This window comes from Staurois parvus, unplaced genomic scaffold, assembly GCF_062004578.1.
Source record: "Staurois parvus isolate SC_StPar_1 unplaced genomic scaffold, SC_StPar_1.0 ptg000689l, whole genome shotgun sequence".
NCBI classification, from domain to species: Eukaryota; Metazoa; Chordata; class Amphibia; order Anura; family Ranidae; genus Staurois; species Staurois parvus.
Window position 1 is genome coordinate 668,793 of NW_028318485.1, and position 16,357 is coordinate 685,149.

A 16,357-nucleotide genomic window follows, 5' to 3' on the forward strand; every position below is an offset into this window, starting at 1 on the left:
TATTTGGCTCACTCCGGCTGGCCAATCGTCCTCTCCCATTCCATTTTTTAGGACAGCTTGCAACCATGCAGATAGGGTCCAGTCTGGTAGAGATGGAGAACGCTGAAAGTTTCTGGCTTAGTGTAACTTATAGGTCAATGCTCTTTCACTGGAAACAAGGGCCTTGCAAAAAACACACCGGCCAAACTGGTTCCTTAACCCTGGACCAACACGCATCCAGTATTCTTCCTAATTTACTGGGTTACAGATAAAGAAAGTTCACCTTTAGCCTCATGATGCCAGGTCTAGCAGAGAAAAAGCAAGGAAAAATTGAATGAGGTAGAGTCCACTCTGGATTAAAGGCAAGTGGGGGGGAACGAGCATGACGTGGCAATCACATATTGTTCTACTCAGCAGGCTGCGTGATGACACAAAAGATCTCTATAGTGTCCCCGGCCCCGTGACCCGCTTCCTCAACTCTAACACATCTCAGTCTGCATCTTAGAAGCCATTGCTTTTCTGCTGTTTCAAACATATTGCTCAGTCTCCTGAGAGACTCTCAAAAATTGCCAGTGCTGACTGTATTTCAAGTCATCACAGCGGGGTATTGGGATTAGTTTTCAATTAGCAATAATCACGCCTCAGGTGGACCTCATTGGCTATGATACTGCCACTGCGCAAAGCTAACCAAATCAGTGTCTGCCAATTTCTGCCCATCCTTGGAGGAGGTATTGACATTGAGGTGAGACACAAAAGTGTCATCCAGTGGGCCGCTGAGCATTCTGGGACTTGGCATGCTAATGTGACAGAGAAGACGCCTAAGCTGGCATTGTTTGCATTTGAAAGGACTAAGGAGAATGTCAAGTTTTGGGCCTAGATGTCAAATGGCTTTCTCCCACAGCAGTTCTCAAAGGCCACTGAATGCATATGGTCCGACGGCTGCACTGTTGGGGAAAAAAAAGCCAAGGTGGAAAGCTTTGGGCCCGTCGTTGAAAGCTTTGTGGATAACAAGCCTGAACTGGAGTCCAGGAAAGCTGGCGTAGACCAGGCTTGTTGGGAATCAGTTGTTCAGGCAAACACCTGCAGCCACCTTTATTTCTGGGCTAGATTCACAGAGCCTTGAAAGGGGGAATTTTGCATCCCTTAGGACATTTCCTCTCTCTAGGCCTGTGAGCACTCCGGCAGATGGGCATAAAGATTACCTTATCCGCAGCTCAACAACAAGGACAAAGCTACCGCCCGAACAGGGACTTGAACCCTGGACCCTCAGATTAAAAGTCTGATGCTCTACCGACTGAGCTATCCGGGCTCTGAAACCTCCAAGACAGTTCAATCTGCTTGAAACTTCACTTTTAAGGCAGAAAAAGACCATTCGGCCAAAAGAAAGAGGAGATGTGTGCCTGAATGCACAAGTATTTGGCTCACTCCGGCTGGCCAATCGTCCTCTCCCATTCCATTTTTTAGGACAGCTTGCAACCATGCAGATAGGGTCCAGTCTGGTAGAGATGGAGAACGCTGAAAGTTTCTGGCTTAGTGTAACTTATAGGTCAATGCTCTTTCACTGGAAACAAGGGCCTTGCAAAAAACACACCGGCCAAACTGGTTCCTTAACCCTGGACCAACACGCTTCCAGTATTCTTCCTAATTGACTGGGTTACAAATAAAGAAAGTTCACCTTTTGCCTCATGATGCCAGGTCTAGCAGAGAAAAAGCAAGGAAAAATTGAATGAGGTAGAGTCCACTCTGGATTAAAGGCAAGTGGGGGGGAACGAGCATGACGTGGCAATCACATATTGTTCTACTCAGCAGGCTGCGTGATGACACAAAAGATCTCTATAGTGTCCCCGGCCCCGTGACCCGCTTCCTCAACTCTAACACATCTCAGTCTGCATCTTAGAAGCCATTGCTTTTCTGCTGTTTCAAACATATTGCTCAGTCTCCTGAGAGACTCTCAAAAATTGCCAGTGCTGACTGTATTTCAAGTCATCACAGCGGGGTATTGGGATTAGTTTTCAATTAGCAATAATCACGCCTCAGGTGGACCTCATTGGCTATGATACTGCCACTGCGCAAAGCTAACCAAATCAGTGTCTGCCAATTTCTGCCCATCCTTGGAGGAGGTATTGACATTGAGGTGAGACACAAAAGTGTCATCCAGTGGGCCGCTGAGCATTCTGGGACTTGGCATGCTAATGTGACAGAGAAGACGCCTAAGCTGGCATTGTTTGCATTTGAAAGGACTAAGGAGAATGTCAAGTTTTGGGGCCTAGATGTCAAATGGCTTTCTCCCACAGCAGTTCTCAAAGGCCACTGAATGCATATGGTCCGACGGCTGCACTGTTGGGGAAAAAAAAGCCAAGGTGGAAAGCTTTGGGCCCGTCGTTGAAAGCTTTGTGGATAACAAGCCTGAACTGGAGTCCAGGAAAGCTGGCGTAGACCAGGCTTGTTGGGAATCAGTTGTTCAGGCAAACACCTGCAGCCACCTTTATTTCTGGGCTAGATTCACAGAGCCTTGAAAGGGGGAATTTTGCATCCCTTAGGACAATTCCTCTCTCTAGGCCAGTGAGCACTCCGGCAGATGGGCATAAAGATTACCTTATCCGCAGCTCAACAACAAGGACAAAGCTACCGCCCAAACAGGGACTTGAATCCTGGACCCTCAGATTAAAAGTCTGATGCTCTACCGACTGAGCTATCCGGGCTCTGAAAGCTCCACCTCCAAAACAGTCCAATCTGCTTGAAACTTCACTTTTATGGCAGAAAAAGACCATGCGCCCAAAAGAAAGAGGAGATGTGTGCCTGAATGCACAAGTATTTGGCTCACTCCGGCTGGCCAATCGTCCTCTCCCATTCCATTTTTTAGGACAGCTTGCAACCATGCAGATAGGGTCCAGTCTGGTAGAGATGGAGAACGCTGAAAGTTTCTGGCTTAGTGTAACTTATAGGTCAATGCTCTTTCACTGGAAACAAGGGCCTTGCAAAAAACACACCGGCCAAACTGGTTCCTTAACCCTGGACCAACACGCTTCCAGTATTCTTCCTAATTGACTGGGTTACAAATAAAGAAAGTTCACCTTTAGCCTCATGATGCCAGGTCTAGCAGAGAAAAAGCAAGGAAAAATTTAATGAGGTAGAGTCCACTCTGGATTAAAGGCAAGTGGGGGGGAACGAGCATGACGTGGCAATCACATATTGTTCTACTCAGCAGGCTGCGTGATGACACAAAAGATCTCTATAGTGTCCCCGGCCCCGTGACCCGCTTCCTCAACTCTAACACATCTCAGTCTGCATCTTAGAAGCCATTGCTTTTCTGCTGTTTCAAACATATTGCTCAGTCTCCTGAGAGACTCTCAAAAATTGCCAGTGCTGACTGTATTTCAAGTCATCACAGCGGGGTATTGGGATTAGTTTTCAATTAGCAATAATCACGCCTCAGGTGGACCTCATTGGCTATGATACTGCCACTGCGCAAAGCTAACCAAATCAGTGTCTGCCAATTTCTGCCCATCCTTGGAGGAGGTATTGACATTGAGGTGAGACACAAAAGTGTCATCCAGTGGGCCGCTGAGCATTCTGGGACTTGGCATGCTAATATGACAGAGAAGACGCCTAAGCTGGCATTGTTTGCATTTGAAAGGACTAAGGAGAATGTCAAGTTTTGGGGCCTAGATGTCAAATGGCTTTCTCCCACAGCAGTTCTCAAAGGCCACTGAATGCATATGGTCCGACGGCTGCACTGTTGGGGAAAAAAAAGCCAAGGTGGAAAGCTTTGTGGATAACAAGCCTGCACTGGAGTCCAGGAAAGCTGGCGTAGACCAGGCTTGTTGGGAATCAGTTGTTCAGGCAAACACCTGCAGCCACCTTTATTTCTGGGCTAGATTCACAGAGCCTTGAAAGGGGGAATTTTGCATCCCTTAGGACATTTCCTCTCTCTAGGCCAGTGAGCACTCCGGCAGATGGGCATAAAGATTACCTTATCCGCAGCTCAACAACAAGGACAAAGCTACCGCCCGAACAGGGACTTGAACCCTGGACCCTCAGATTAAAAGTCTGATGCTCTACCGACTGAGCTATCCGGGCTCTGAAAGCTCCACCTCCAAAACAGTCCAATCTGCTTGAAACTTCACTTTTATGGCAGAAAAAGACCATGCGCCCAAAAGAAAGAGGAGATGTGTGCCTGAATGCACAAGTATTTGGCTCACTCCGGCTGGCCAATCGTCCTCTCCCATTCCATTTTTTAGGACAGCTTGCAACCATGCAGATAGGGTCCAGTCTGGTAGAGATGGAGAACGCTGAAAGTTTCTGGCTTAGTGTAACTTATAGGTCAATGCTCTTTCACTGGAAACAAGGGCCTTGCAAAAAACACACCGGCCAAACTGGTTCCTTAACCCTGGACCAACACGCTTCCAGTATTCTTCCTAATTGACTGGGTTACAAATAAAGAAAGTTCACCTTTAGCCTCATGATGCCAGGTCTAGCAGAGAAAAAGCAAGGAAAAATTTAATGAGGTAGAGTCCACTCTGGATTAAAGGCAAGTGGGGGGGAACGAGCATGACGTGGCAATCACATATTGTTCTACTCAGCAGGCTGCGTGATGACACAAAAGATCTCTATAGTGTCCCCGGCCCCGTGACCCGCTTCCTCAACTCTAACACATCTCAGTCTGCATCTTAGAAGCCATTGCTTTTCTGCTGTTTCAAACATATTGCTCAGTCTCCTGAGAGACTCTCAAAAATTGCCAGTGCTGACTGTATTTCAAGTCATCACAGCGGGGTATTGGGATTAGTTTTCAATTAGCAATAATCACGCCTCAGGTGGACCTCATTGGCTATGATACTGCCACTGCGCAAAGCTAACCAAATCAGTGTCTGCCAATTTCTGCCCATCCTTGGAAGAGGTATTGACATTGAGGTGAGACACAAAAGTGTCATCCAGTGGGCCGCTGAGCATTCTGGGACTTGGCATGCTAATGTGACAGAGAAGACGCCTAAGCTGGCATTGTTTGCATTTGAAAGGACTAAGGAGAATGTCAAGTTTTGGGCCTAGATGTCAAATGGCTTTCTCCCACAGCAGTTCTCAAAGGCCACTGAATGCATATGGTCCGACGGCTGCACTGTTGGGGAAAAAAAAGCCAAGGTGGAAAGCTTTGGGCCCGTCGTTGAAAGCTTTGTGGATAACAAGCCTGAACTGGAGTCCAGGAAAGCTGGCGTAGACCAGGCTTGTTGGGAATCAGTTGTTCAGGCAAACACCTGCAGCCACCTTTATTTCTGGGCTAGATTCACAGAGCCTTGAAAGGGGGAATTTTGCATCCCTTAGGACATTTCCTCTCTCTAGGCCAGTGAGCACTCCGGCAGATGGTCATAAAGATTACCTTATCCACAGCTCAACAACAAGGACAAAGCTATCGCCCGAACAGTGACTTGAACCTCAGATTAAAAGTCTGATGCTCTACCGACTGAGCTATCCGGGCTCTGAAAGCTCCTCCTCCAAAACAGTCCAATCTGCTTGAAACTTCACTTTTATGGCAGAAAAAGACCATGCGCCCAAAAGAAAGAGGAGATGTGTGCCTGAATGCACAAGTATTTGGCTCACTCCGGCTGGCCAATCGTCCTCTCCCATTCCATTTTTTAGGACAGCTTGCAACCATGCAGATAGGGTCCAGTCTGGTAGAGATGGAGAACGCTGAAAGTTTCTGGCTTAGTGTAACTTATAGGTCAATGCTCTTTCACTGGAAACAAGGGCCTTGCAAAAAACACACCGGCCAAACTGGTTCCTTAACCCTGGACCAACACGCTTCCAGTATTCTTCCTAATTGACTGGGTTACAAATAAAGAAAGTTCACCTTTAGCCTCATGATGCCAGGTCTAGCAGAGAAAAAGCAAGGAAAAATTTAATGAGGTAGAGTCCACTCTGGATTAAAGGCAAGTGGGGGGGAACGAGCATGACGTGGCAATCACATATTGTTCTACTCAGCAGGCTGCGTGATGACACAAAAGATCTCTATAGTGTCCCCGGCCCCGTGACCCGCTTCCTCAACTCTAACACATCTCAGTCTGCATCTTAGAAGCCATTGCTTTTCTGCTGTTTCAAACATATTGCTCAGTCTCCTGAGAGACTCTCAAAAATTGCCAGTGCTGACTGTATTTCAAGTCATCACAGCGGGGTATTGGGATTAGTTTTCAATTAGCAATAATCACGCCTCAGGTGGACCTCATTGGCTATGATACTGCCACTGCGCAAAGCTAACCAAATCAGTGTCTGCCAATTTCTGCCCATCCTTGGAGGAGGTATTGACATTGAGGTGACACACAAAAGTGTCATCCAGTGGGCCGCTGAGCATTCTGGGACTTGGCATGCTAATGTGACAGAGAAGACGCCTAAGCTGGCATTGTTTGCATTTGAAAGGACTAAGGAGAATGTCAAGTTTTGGGGCCTAGATGTCAAATGTCAAATGGCTTTCTCCCACAGCAGTTCTCAAAGGCCACTGAATGCATATGGTCCGACGGCTGCACTGTTGGGGAAAAAAAAGCCAAGGTGGAAAGCTTTGGGCCCGTCGTTGAAAGCTTTGTGGATAACAAGCCTGAACTGGAGTCCAGGAAAGCTGGCGTAGACCAGGCTTGTTGGGAATCAGTTGTTCAGGCAAACACCTGCAGCCACCTTTATTTCTGGGCTAGATTCACAGAGCCTTGAAAGGGGGAATTTTGCATCCCTTAGGACATTTCCTCTCTCTAGGCCAGTGAGCACTCCGGCAGATGGGCATAAAGATTACCTTATCCGCAGCTCAACAACAAGGACAAAGCTACCGCCCGAACAGGGACTTGAACCCTGGACCCTCAGATTAAAAGTCTGATGCTCTACCGACTGAGCTATCCGGGCTCTGAAACCTCCAAAACAGTCCAATCTGCTTGAAACTTCACTTTTATGGCAGAAAAAGACCATTCGGCCAAAAGAAAGAGGAGATGTGTGCCTGAATGCACAAGTATTTGGCTCACTCCGGCTGGCCAATCGTCCTCTCCCATTCCATTTTTTAGGACAGCTTGCAACCATGCAGATAGGGTCCAGTCTGGTAGAGATGGAGAACGCTGAAAGTTTCTGGCTTAGTGTAACTTATAGGTCAATGCTCTTTCACTGGAAACAAGGGCCTTGCAAAAAACACACCGGCCAAACTGGTTCCTTAACCCTGGACCAACACGCTTCCAGTATTCTTCCTAATTGACTGGGTTACAAATAAAGAAAGTTCACCTTTAGCCTCATGATGCCAGGTCTAGCAGAGAAAAAGCAAGGAAAAATTTAATGAGGTAGAGTCCACTCTGGATTAAAGGCAAGTGGGGGGGAACGAGCATGACGTGGCAATCACATATTGTTCTACTCAGCAGGCTGCGTGATGACACAAAAGATCTCTATAGTGTCCCCGGCCCCGTGACCCGCTTCCTCAATTCTAACACATCTCAGTCTGCATCTTAGAAGCCATTGCTTTTCTGCTGTTTCAAACATATTGCTCAGTCTCCTGAGAGACTCTCAAAAATTGCCAGTGCTGACTGTATTTCAAGTCATCACAGCGGGGTATTGGGATTAGTTTTCAATTAGCAATAATCACGCCTCAGGTGGACCTCATTGGCTATGATACTGCCACTGCGCAAAGCTAACCAAATCAGTGTCTGCCAATTTCTGCCCATCCTTGGAGGAGGTATTGACATTGAGGTGAGACACAAAAGTGTCATCCAGTGGGCCGCTGAGCATTCTGGGACTTGGCATGCTAATGTGACAGAGAAGACGCCTAAGCTGGCATTGTTTGCATTTGAAAGGACTAAGGAGAATGTCAAGTTTTGGGGCCTAGATGTCAAATGGCTTTCTCCCACAGCAGTTCTCAAAGGCCACTGAATGCATATGGTCCGACGGCTGCACTGTTGGGGAAAAAAAAGCCAAGGTGGAAAGCTTTGTGGATAACAAGCCTGCACTGGAGTCCAGGAAAGCTGGCGTAGACCAGGCTTGTTGGGAATCAGTTGTTCAGGCAAACACCTGCAGCCACCTTTATTTCTGGGCTAGATTCACAGAGCCTTGAAAGGGGGAATTTTGCATCCCTTAGGACATTTCCTCTCTCTAGGCCAGTGAGCACTCCGGCAGATGGGCATAAAGATTACCTTATCCGCAGCTCAACAACAAGGACAAAGCTACCGCCCGAACAGGGACTTGAACCCTGGACCCTCAGATTAAAAGTCTGATGCTCTACCGACTGAGCTATCCGGGCTCTGAAAGCTCCACCTCCAAAACAGTCCAATCTGCTTGAAACTTCACTTTTATGGCAGAAAAAGACCATGCGCCCAAAAGAAAGAGGAGATGTGTGCCTGAATGCACAAGTATTTGGCTCACTCCGGCTGGCCAATCGTCCTCTCCCATTCCATTTTTTAGGACAGCTTGCAACCATGCAGATAGGGTCCAGTCTGGTAGAGATGGAGAACGCTGAAAGTTTCTGGCTTAGTGTAACTTATAGGTCAATGCTCTTTCACTGGAAACAAGGGCCTTGCAAAAAACACACCGGCCAAACTGGTTCCTTAACCCTGGACCAACACGCTTCCAGTATTCTTCCTAATTGACTGGGTTACAAATAAAGAAAGTTCACCTTTAGCCTCATGATGCCAGGTCTAGCAGAGAAAAAGCAAGGAAAAATTTAATGAGGTAGAGTCCACTCTGGATTAAAGGCAAGTGGGGGGGAACGAGCATGACGTGGCAATCACATATTGTTCTACTCAGCAGGCTGCGTGATGACACAAAAGATCTCTATAGTGTCCCCGGCCCCGTGACCCGCTTCCTCAACTCTAACACATCTCAGTCTGCATCTTAGAAGCCATTGCTTTTCTGCTGTTTCAAACATATTGCTCAGTCTCCTGAGAGACTCTCAAAAATTGCCAGTGCTGACTGTATTTCAAGTCATCACAGCGGGGTATTGGGATTAGTTTTCAATTAGCAATAATCACGCCTCAGGTGGACCTCATTGGCTATGATACTGCCACTGCGCAAAGCTAACCAAATCAGTGTCTGCCAATTTCTGCCCATCCTTGGAGGAGGTATTGACATTGAGGTGAGACACAAAAGTGTCATCCAGTGGGCCGCTGAGCATTCTGGGACTTGGCATGCTAATGTGACAGAGAAGACGCCTAAGCTGGCATTGTTTGCATTTGAAAGGACTAAGGAGAATGTCAAGTTTTGGGCCTAGATGTCAAATGGCTTTCTCCCACAGCAGTTCTCAAAGGCCACTGAATGCATATGGTCCGACGGCTGCACTGTTGGGGAAAAAAAAGCCAAGGTGGAAAGCTTTGGGCCCGTCGTTGAAAGCTTTGTGGATAACAAGCCTGAACTGGAGTCCAGGAAAGCTGGCGTAGACCAGGCTTGTTGGGAATCAGTTGTTCAGGCAAACACCTGCAGCCACCTTTATTTCTGGGCTAGATTCACAGAGCCTTGAAAGGGGGAATTTTGCATCCCTTAGGACATTTCCTCTCTCTAGGCCAGTGAGCACTCCGGCAGATGGGCATAAAGATTACCTTATCCGCAGCTCAACAACAAGGACAAAGCTACCGCCCGAACAGGGACTTGAACCCTCAGATTAAAAGTCTGATGCTCTACCGACTGAGCTATCCGGGCTCTGAAAGCTCCACCTCCAAAACAGTCCAATCTGCTTGAAACTTCACTTTTATGGCAGAAAAAGACCATGCGCCCAAAAGAAAGAGGAGATGTGTGCCTGAATGCACAAGTATTTGGCTCACTCCGGCTGGCCAATCGTCCTCTCCCATTCCATTTTTTAGGACAGCTTGCAACCATGCAGATAGGGTCCAGTCTGGTAGAGATGGAGAACGCTGAAAGTTTCTGGCTTAGTGTAACTTATAGGTCAATGCTCTTTCACTGGAAACAAGGGCCTTGCAAAAAACACACCGGCCAAACTGGTTCCTTAACCCTGGACCAACACGCTTCCAGTATTCTTCCTAATTAACTGGGTTACAAATAAAGAAAGTTCACCTTTAGCCTCATGATGCCAGGTCTAGCAGAGAAAAAGCAAGGAAAAATTTAATGAGGTAGAGTCCACTCTGGATTAAAGGCAAGTGGGGGGGAACGAGCATGACGTGGCAATCACATATTGTTCTACTCAGCAGGCTGCGTGATGACACAAAAGATCTCTATAGTGTCCCCGGCCCCGTGACCCGCTTCCTCAACTCTAACACATCTCAGTCTGCATCTTAGAAGCCATTGCTTTTCTGCTGTTTCAAACATATTGCTCAGTCTCCTGAGAGACTCTCAAAAATTGCCAGTGCTGACTGTATTTCAAGTCATCACAGCGGGGTATTGGGATTAGTTTTCAATTAGCAATAATCACGCCTCAGGTGGACCTCATTGGCTATGATACTGCCACTGCGCAAAGCTAACCAAATCAGTGTCTGCCAATTTCTGCCCATCCTTGGAGGAGGTATTGACATTGAGGTGAGACACAAAAGTGTCATCCAGTGGGCCGCTGAGCATTCTGGGACTTGGCATGCTAATATGACAGAGAAGACGCCTAAGCTGGCATTGTTTGCATTTGAAAGGACTAAGGAGAATGTCAAGTTTTGGGGCCTAGATGTCAAATGGCTTTCTCCCACAGCAGTTCTCAAAGGCCACTGAATGCATATGGTCCGACGGCTGCACTGTTGGGGAAAAAAAAAGCCAAGGTGGAAAGCTTTGTGGATAACAAGCCTGCACTGGAGTCCAGGAAAGCTGGCGTAGACCAGGCTTGTTGGGAATCAGTTGTTCAGGCAAACACCTGCAGCCACCTTTATTTCTGGGCTAGATTCACAGAGCCTTGAAAGGGGGAATTTTGCATCCCTTAGGACATTTCCTCTCTCTAGGCCAGTGAGCACTCCGGCAGATGGGCATAAAGATTACCTTATCCGCAGCTCAACAACAAGGACAAAGCTACCGCCCGAACAGGGACTTGAACCCTGGACCCTCAGATTAAAAGTCTGATGCTCTACCGACTGAGCTATCCGGGCTCTGAAACCTCCAAAACAGTCCAATCTGCTTGAAACTTCACTTTTATGGCAGAAAAAGACCATTCGGCCAAAAGAAAGAGGAGATGTGTGCCTGAATGCACAAGTATTTGGCTCACTCCGGCTGGCCAATCGTCCTCTCCCATTCCATTTTTTAGGACAGCTTGCAACCATGCAGATAGGGTCCAGTCTGGTAGAGATGGAGAACGCTGAAAGTTTCTGGCTTAGTGTAACTTATAGGTCAATGCTCTTTCACTGGAAACAAGGGCCTTGCAAAAAACACACCGGCCAAACTGGTTCCTTAACCCTGGACCAACACGCTTCCAGTATTCTTCCTAATTGACTGGGTTACAAATAAAGAAAGTTCACCTTTAGCCTCATGATGCCAGGTCTAGCAGAGAAAAAGCAAGGAAAAATTTAATGAGGTAGAGTCCACTCTGGATTAAAGGCAAGTGGGGGAGAACGAGCATGACGTGGCAATCACATATTGTTCTACTCAGCAGGCTGCGTGATGACACAAAAGATCTCTATAGTGTCCCCGGCCCCGTGACCCGCTTCCTCAACTCTAACACATCTCAGTCTGCATCTTAGAAGCCATTGCTTTTCTGCTGTTTCAAACATATTGCTCAGTCTCCTGAGAGACTCTCAAAAATTGCCAGTGCTGACTGTATTTCAAGTCATCACAGCGGGGTATTGGGATTAGTTTTCAATTAGCAATAATCACGCCTCAGGTGGACCTCATTGGCTATGATACTGCCACTGCGCAAAGCTAACCAAATCAGTGTCTGCCAATTTCTGCCCATCCTTGGAGGAGGTATTGACATTGAGGTGAGACACAAAAGTGTCATCCAGTGGGCCGCTGAGCATTCTGGGACTTGGCATGCTAATATGACAGAGAAGACGCCTAAGCTGGCATTGTTTGCATTTGAAAGGACTAAGGAGAATGTCAAGTTTTGGGGCCTAGATGTCAAATGGCTTTCTCCCACAGCAGTTCTCAAAGGCCACTGAATGCATATGGTCCGACGGCTGCACTGTTGGGGAAAAAAAAGCCAAGGTGGAAAGCTTTGTGGATAACAAGCCTGCACTGGAGTCCAGGAAAGCTGGCGTAGACCAGGCTTGTTGGGAATCAGTTGTTCAGGCAAACACCTGCAGCCACCTTTATTTCTGGGCTAGATTCACAGAGCCTTGAAAGGGGGAATTTTGCATCCCTTAGGACATTTCCTCTCTCTAGGCCAGTGAGCACTCCGGCAGATGGGCATAAAGATTACCTTATCCGCAGCTCAACAACAAGGACAAAGCTACCGCCCGAACAGGGACTTGAACCCTGGACCCTCAGATTAAAAGTCTGATGCTCTACCGACTGAGCTATCCGGGCTCTGAAAGCTCCACCTCCAAAACAGTCCAATCTGCTTGAAACTTCACTTTTATGGCAGAAAAAGACCATGCGCCCAAAAGAAAGAGGAGATGTGTGCCTGAATGCACAAGTATTTGGCTCACTCCGGCTGGCCAATCGTCCTCTCCCATTCCATTTTTTAGGACAGCTTGCAACCATGCAGATAGGGTCCAGTCTGGTAGAGATGGAGAACGCTGAAAGTTTCTGGCTTAGTGTAACTTATAGGTCAATGCTCTTTCACTGGAAACAAGGGCCTTGCAAAAAACACACCGGCCAAACTGGTTCCTTAACCCTGGACCAACACGCTTCCAGTATTCTTCCTAATTGACTGGGTTACAAATAAAGAAAGTTCACCTTTAGCCTCATGATGCCAGGTCTAGCAGAGAAAAAGCAAGGAAAAATTGAATGAGGTAGAGTCCACTCTGGATTAAAGGCAAGTGGGGGGGAACGAGCATGACGTGGCAATCACATATTGTTCTACTCAGCAGGCTGCGTGATGACACAAAAGATCTCTATAGTGTCCCCGGCCCCGTGACCCGCTTCCTCAACTCTAACACATCTCAGTCTGCATCTTAGAAGCCATTGCTTTTCTGCTGTTTCAAACATATTGCTCAGTCTCCTGAGAGACTCTCAAAAATTGCCAGTGCTGACTGTATTTCAAGTCATCACAGCGGGGTATTGGGATTAGTTTTCAATTAGCAATAATCACGCCTCAGGTGGACCTCATTGGCTATGATACTGCCACTGCGCAAAGCTAACCAAATCAGTGTCTGCCAATTTCTGCCCATCCTTGGAGGAGGTATTGACATTGAGGTGAGACACAAAAGTGTCATCCAGTGGGCCGCTGAGCATTCTGGGACTTGGCATGCTAATATGACAGAGAAGACGCCTAAGCTGGCATTGTTTGCATTTGAAAGGACTAAGGAGAATGTCAAGTTTTGGGGCCTAGATGTCAAATGGCTTTCTCCCACAGCAGTTCTCAAAGGCCACTGAATGCATATGGTCCGACGGCTGCACTGTTGGGGAAAAAAAAGCCAAGGTGGAAAGCTTTGTGGATAACAAGCCTGCACTGGAGTCCAGGAAAGCTGGCGTAGACCAGGCTTGTTGGGAATCAGTTGTTCAGGCAAACACCTGCAGCCACCTTTATTTCTGGGCTAGATTCACAGAGCCTTGAAAGGGGGAATTTTGCATCCCTTAGGACATTTCCTCTCTCTAGGCCAGTGAGCACTCCGGCAGATGGGCATAAAGATTACCTTATCCGCAGCTCAACAACAAGGACAAAGCTACCGCCCGAACAGGGACTTGAACCCTGGACCCTCAGATTAAAAGTCTGATGCTCTACCGACTGAGCTATCCGGGCTCTGAAAGCTCCACCTCCAAAACAATCCAATCTGCTTGAAACTTCACTTTTATGGTAGAAAAAGACCATGCGCCCAAAAGAAAGAGGAGATGTGTGCCTGAATGCACAAGTATTTGGCTCACTCCGGCTGGCCAATCGTCCTCTCCCATTCCATTTTTTAGGACAGCTTGCAACCATGCAGATAGGGTCCAGTCTGGTAGAGATGGAGAACGCTGAAAGTTTCTGGCTTAGTGTAACTTATAGGTCAATGCTCTTTCACTGGAAACAAGGGCCTTGCAAAAAACACACCGGCCAAACTGGTTCCTTAACCCTGGACCAACACGCTTCCAGTATTCTTCCTAATTGACTGGGTTACAAATAAAGAAAGTTCACCTTTAGCCTCATGATGCCAGGTCTAGCAGAGAAAAAGCAAGGAAAAATTGAATGAGGTAGAGTCCACTCTGGATTAAAGGCAAGTGGGGGGGAACGAGCATGACGTGGCAATCACATATTGTTCTACTCAGCAGGCTGCGTGATGACACAAAAGATCTCTATAGTGTCCCCGGCCCCGTGACCCGCTTCCTCAACTCTAACACATCTCAGTCTGCATCTTAGAAGCCATTGCTTTTCTGCTGTTTCAAACATATTGCTCAGTCTCCTGAGAGACTCTCAAAAATTGCCAGTGCTGACTGTATTTCAAGTCATCACAGCGGGGTATTGGGATTAGTTTTCAATTAGCAATAATCACGCCTCAGGTGGACCTCATTGGCTATGATACTGCCACTGCGCAAAGCTAACCAAATCAGTGTCTGCCAATTTCTGCCCATCCTTGGAGGAGGTATTGACATTGAGGTGAGACACAAAAGTGTCATCCAGTGGGCCGCTGAGCATTCTGGGACTTGGCATGCTAATGTGACAGAGAAGACGCCTAAGCTGGCATTGTTTGCATTTGAAAGGACTAAGGAGAATGTCAAGTTTTGGGGCCTAGATGTCAAATGTCAAATGGCTTTCTCCCACAGCAGTTCTCAAAGGCCACTGAATGCATATGGTCCGACGGCTGCACTGTTGGGGAAAAAAAAGCCAAGGTGGAAAGCTTTGGGCCCGTCGTTGAAAGCTTTGTGGATAACAAGCCTGAACTGGAGTCCAGGAAAGCTGGCGTAGACCAGGCTTGTTGGGAATCAGTTGTTCAGGCAAACACCTGCAGCCACCTTTATTTCTGGGCTAGATTCACAGAGCCTTGAAAGGGGGAATTTTGCATCCCTTAGGACATTTCCTCTCTCTAGGCCAGTGAGCACTCCGGCAGATGGGCATAAAGATTACCTTATCCGCAGCTCAACAACAAGGACAAAGCTACCGCCCGAACAGGGACTTGAACCCTGGACCCTCAGATTAAAAGTCTGATGCTCTACCGACTGAGCTATCCGGGCTCTGAAAGCTCCACCTCCAAAACAGTCCAATCTGCTTGAAACTTCACTTTTATGGCAGAAAAAGACCATGCGCCCAAAAGAAAGAGGAGATGTGTGCCTGAATGCACAAGTATTTGGCTCACTCCGGCTGGCCAATCGTCCTCTCCCATTCCATTTTTTAGGACAGCTTGCAACCATGCAGATAGGGTCCAGTCTGGTAGAGATGGAGAACGCTGAAAGTTTCTGGCTTAGTGTAACTTATAGGTCAATGCTCTTTCACTGGAAACAAGGGCCTTGCAAAAAACACACCGGCCAAACTGGTTCCTTAACCCTGGACCAACACGCTTCCAGTATTCTTCCTAATTAACTGGGTTACAAATAAAGAAAGTTCACCTTTAGCCTCATGATGCCAGGTCTAGCAGAGAAAAAGCAAGGAAAAATTGAATGAGGTAGAGTCCACTCTGGATTAAAGGCAAGTGGGGGGGAACGAGCATGACGTGGCAATCACATATTGTTCTACTCAGCAGGCTGCGTGATGACACAAAAGATCTCTATAGTGTCCCCGGCCCCGTGACCCGCTTCCTCAACTCTAACACATCTCAGTCTGCATCTTAGAAGCCATTGCTTTTCTGCTGTTTCAAACATATTGCTCAGTCTCCTGAGAGACTCTCAAAAATTGCCAGTGCTGACTGTATTTCAAGTCATCACAGCGGGGTATTGGGATTAGTTTTCAATTAGCAATAATCACGCCTCAGGTGGACCTCATTGGCTATGATACTGCCACTGCGCAAAGCTAACCAAATCAGTGTCTGCCAATTTCTGCCCATCCTTGGAGGAGGTATTGACATTGAGGTGAGACACAAAAGTGTCATCCAGTGGGCCGCTGAGCATTCTGGGACTTGGCATGCTAATATGACAGAGAAGACGCCTAAGCTGGCATTGTTTGCATTTGAAAGGACTAAGGAGAATGTCAAGTTTTGGGGCCTAGATGTCAAATGGCTTTCTCCCACAGCAGTTCTCAAAGGCCACTGAATGCATATGGTCCGACGGCTGCACTGTTGGGGAAAAAAAAGCCAAGGTGGAAAGCTTTGTGGATAACAAGCCTGCACTGGAGTCCAGGAAAGCTGGCGTAGACCAGGCTTGTTGGGAATCAGTTGTTCAGGCAAACACCTGCAGCCACCTTTATTTCTGGGCTAGATTCACAGAGCCTTGAAAGGGGGAATTT

At 47.4% G+C, this 16,357-nt stretch overlaps 20 non-coding genes across 20 annotated transcripts; all 20 read right to left on the minus strand.

Annotated features, from left to right (window-relative positions):
- Window positions 1-523: 523 nt before the first annotated feature.
- Window positions 524-664, minus strand: LOC149447065 (U4 spliceosomal RNA). Its single transcript, XR_016305971.1, has one exon. It is a non-coding gene; the product is annotated as a U4 spliceosomal RNA (small nuclear RNA).
- A 551-nt stretch (window positions 665-1,215) lies between these two features.
- Window positions 1,216-1,288, minus strand: TRNAK-UUU (transfer RNA lysine (anticodon UUU)). The gene has a single exon. It is a non-coding gene; the product is annotated as a tRNA-Lys (tRNA).
- A 627-nt stretch (window positions 1,289-1,915) lies between these two features.
- Window positions 1,916-2,056, minus strand: LOC149447067 (U4 spliceosomal RNA). Its single transcript, XR_016305972.1, has one exon. It is a non-coding gene; the product is annotated as a U4 spliceosomal RNA (small nuclear RNA).
- A 1,258-nt stretch (window positions 2,057-3,314) lies between these two features.
- Window positions 3,315-3,455, minus strand: LOC149447068 (U4 spliceosomal RNA). Its single transcript, XR_016305973.1, has one exon. It is a non-coding gene; the product is annotated as a U4 spliceosomal RNA (small nuclear RNA).
- A 531-nt stretch (window positions 3,456-3,986) lies between these two features.
- On the minus strand, window positions 3,987-4,059 carry TRNAK-UUU (transfer RNA lysine (anticodon UUU)). Its single transcript has one exon. It is a non-coding gene; the product is annotated as a tRNA-Lys (tRNA).
- A 633-nt stretch (window positions 4,060-4,692) lies between these two features.
- Window positions 4,693-4,833, minus strand: LOC149447070 (U4 spliceosomal RNA). The gene has a single exon (XR_016305974.1). It is a non-coding gene; the product is annotated as a U4 spliceosomal RNA (small nuclear RNA).
- A 1,249-nt stretch (window positions 4,834-6,082) lies between these two features.
- On the minus strand, window positions 6,083-6,223 carry LOC149447071 (U4 spliceosomal RNA). The gene has a single exon (XR_016305976.1). It is a non-coding gene; the product is annotated as a U4 spliceosomal RNA (small nuclear RNA).
- A 559-nt stretch (window positions 6,224-6,782) lies between these two features.
- Window positions 6,783-6,855, minus strand: TRNAK-UUU (transfer RNA lysine (anticodon UUU)). The gene has a single exon. It is a non-coding gene; the product is annotated as a tRNA-Lys (tRNA).
- A 627-nt stretch (window positions 6,856-7,482) lies between these two features.
- LOC149447073 (U4 spliceosomal RNA) lies at window positions 7,483-7,623 on the minus strand. Its single transcript, XR_016305977.1, has one exon. It is a non-coding gene; the product is annotated as a U4 spliceosomal RNA (small nuclear RNA).
- A 531-nt stretch (window positions 7,624-8,154) lies between these two features.
- On the minus strand, window positions 8,155-8,227 carry TRNAK-UUU (transfer RNA lysine (anticodon UUU)). The gene has a single exon. It is a non-coding gene; the product is annotated as a tRNA-Lys (tRNA).
- Window positions 8,228-8,860: 633 nt separating this feature from the next.
- On the minus strand, window positions 8,861-9,001 carry LOC149447075 (U4 spliceosomal RNA). The gene has a single exon (XR_016305978.1). It is a non-coding gene; the product is annotated as a U4 spliceosomal RNA (small nuclear RNA).
- A 1,250-nt stretch (window positions 9,002-10,251) lies between these two features.
- LOC149447076 (U4 spliceosomal RNA) lies at window positions 10,252-10,392 on the minus strand. The gene has a single exon (XR_016305979.1). It is a non-coding gene; the product is annotated as a U4 spliceosomal RNA (small nuclear RNA).
- A 532-nt stretch (window positions 10,393-10,924) lies between these two features.
- Window positions 10,925-10,997, minus strand: TRNAK-UUU (transfer RNA lysine (anticodon UUU)). Its single transcript has one exon. It is a non-coding gene; the product is annotated as a tRNA-Lys (tRNA).
- Window positions 10,998-11,624: 627 nt separating this feature from the next.
- LOC149447078 (U4 spliceosomal RNA) lies at window positions 11,625-11,765 on the minus strand. Its single transcript, XR_016305980.1, has one exon. It is a non-coding gene; the product is annotated as a U4 spliceosomal RNA (small nuclear RNA).
- Window positions 11,766-12,296: 531 nt separating this feature from the next.
- Window positions 12,297-12,369, minus strand: TRNAK-UUU (transfer RNA lysine (anticodon UUU)). The gene has a single exon. It is a non-coding gene; the product is annotated as a tRNA-Lys (tRNA).
- A 633-nt stretch (window positions 12,370-13,002) lies between these two features.
- LOC149447080 (U4 spliceosomal RNA) lies at window positions 13,003-13,143 on the minus strand. Its single transcript, XR_016305981.1, has one exon. It is a non-coding gene; the product is annotated as a U4 spliceosomal RNA (small nuclear RNA).
- Window positions 13,144-13,674: 531 nt separating this feature from the next.
- On the minus strand, window positions 13,675-13,747 carry TRNAK-UUU (transfer RNA lysine (anticodon UUU)). The gene has a single exon. It is a non-coding gene; the product is annotated as a tRNA-Lys (tRNA).
- A 633-nt stretch (window positions 13,748-14,380) lies between these two features.
- Window positions 14,381-14,521, minus strand: LOC149447082 (U4 spliceosomal RNA). Its single transcript, XR_016305982.1, has one exon. It is a non-coding gene; the product is annotated as a U4 spliceosomal RNA (small nuclear RNA).
- A 559-nt stretch (window positions 14,522-15,080) lies between these two features.
- Window positions 15,081-15,153, minus strand: TRNAK-UUU (transfer RNA lysine (anticodon UUU)). Its single transcript has one exon. It is a non-coding gene; the product is annotated as a tRNA-Lys (tRNA).
- A 633-nt stretch (window positions 15,154-15,786) lies between these two features.
- LOC149447084 (U4 spliceosomal RNA) lies at window positions 15,787-15,927 on the minus strand. Its single transcript, XR_016305983.1, has one exon. It is a non-coding gene; the product is annotated as a U4 spliceosomal RNA (small nuclear RNA).
- Window positions 15,928-16,357: the final 430 nt, after the last annotated feature.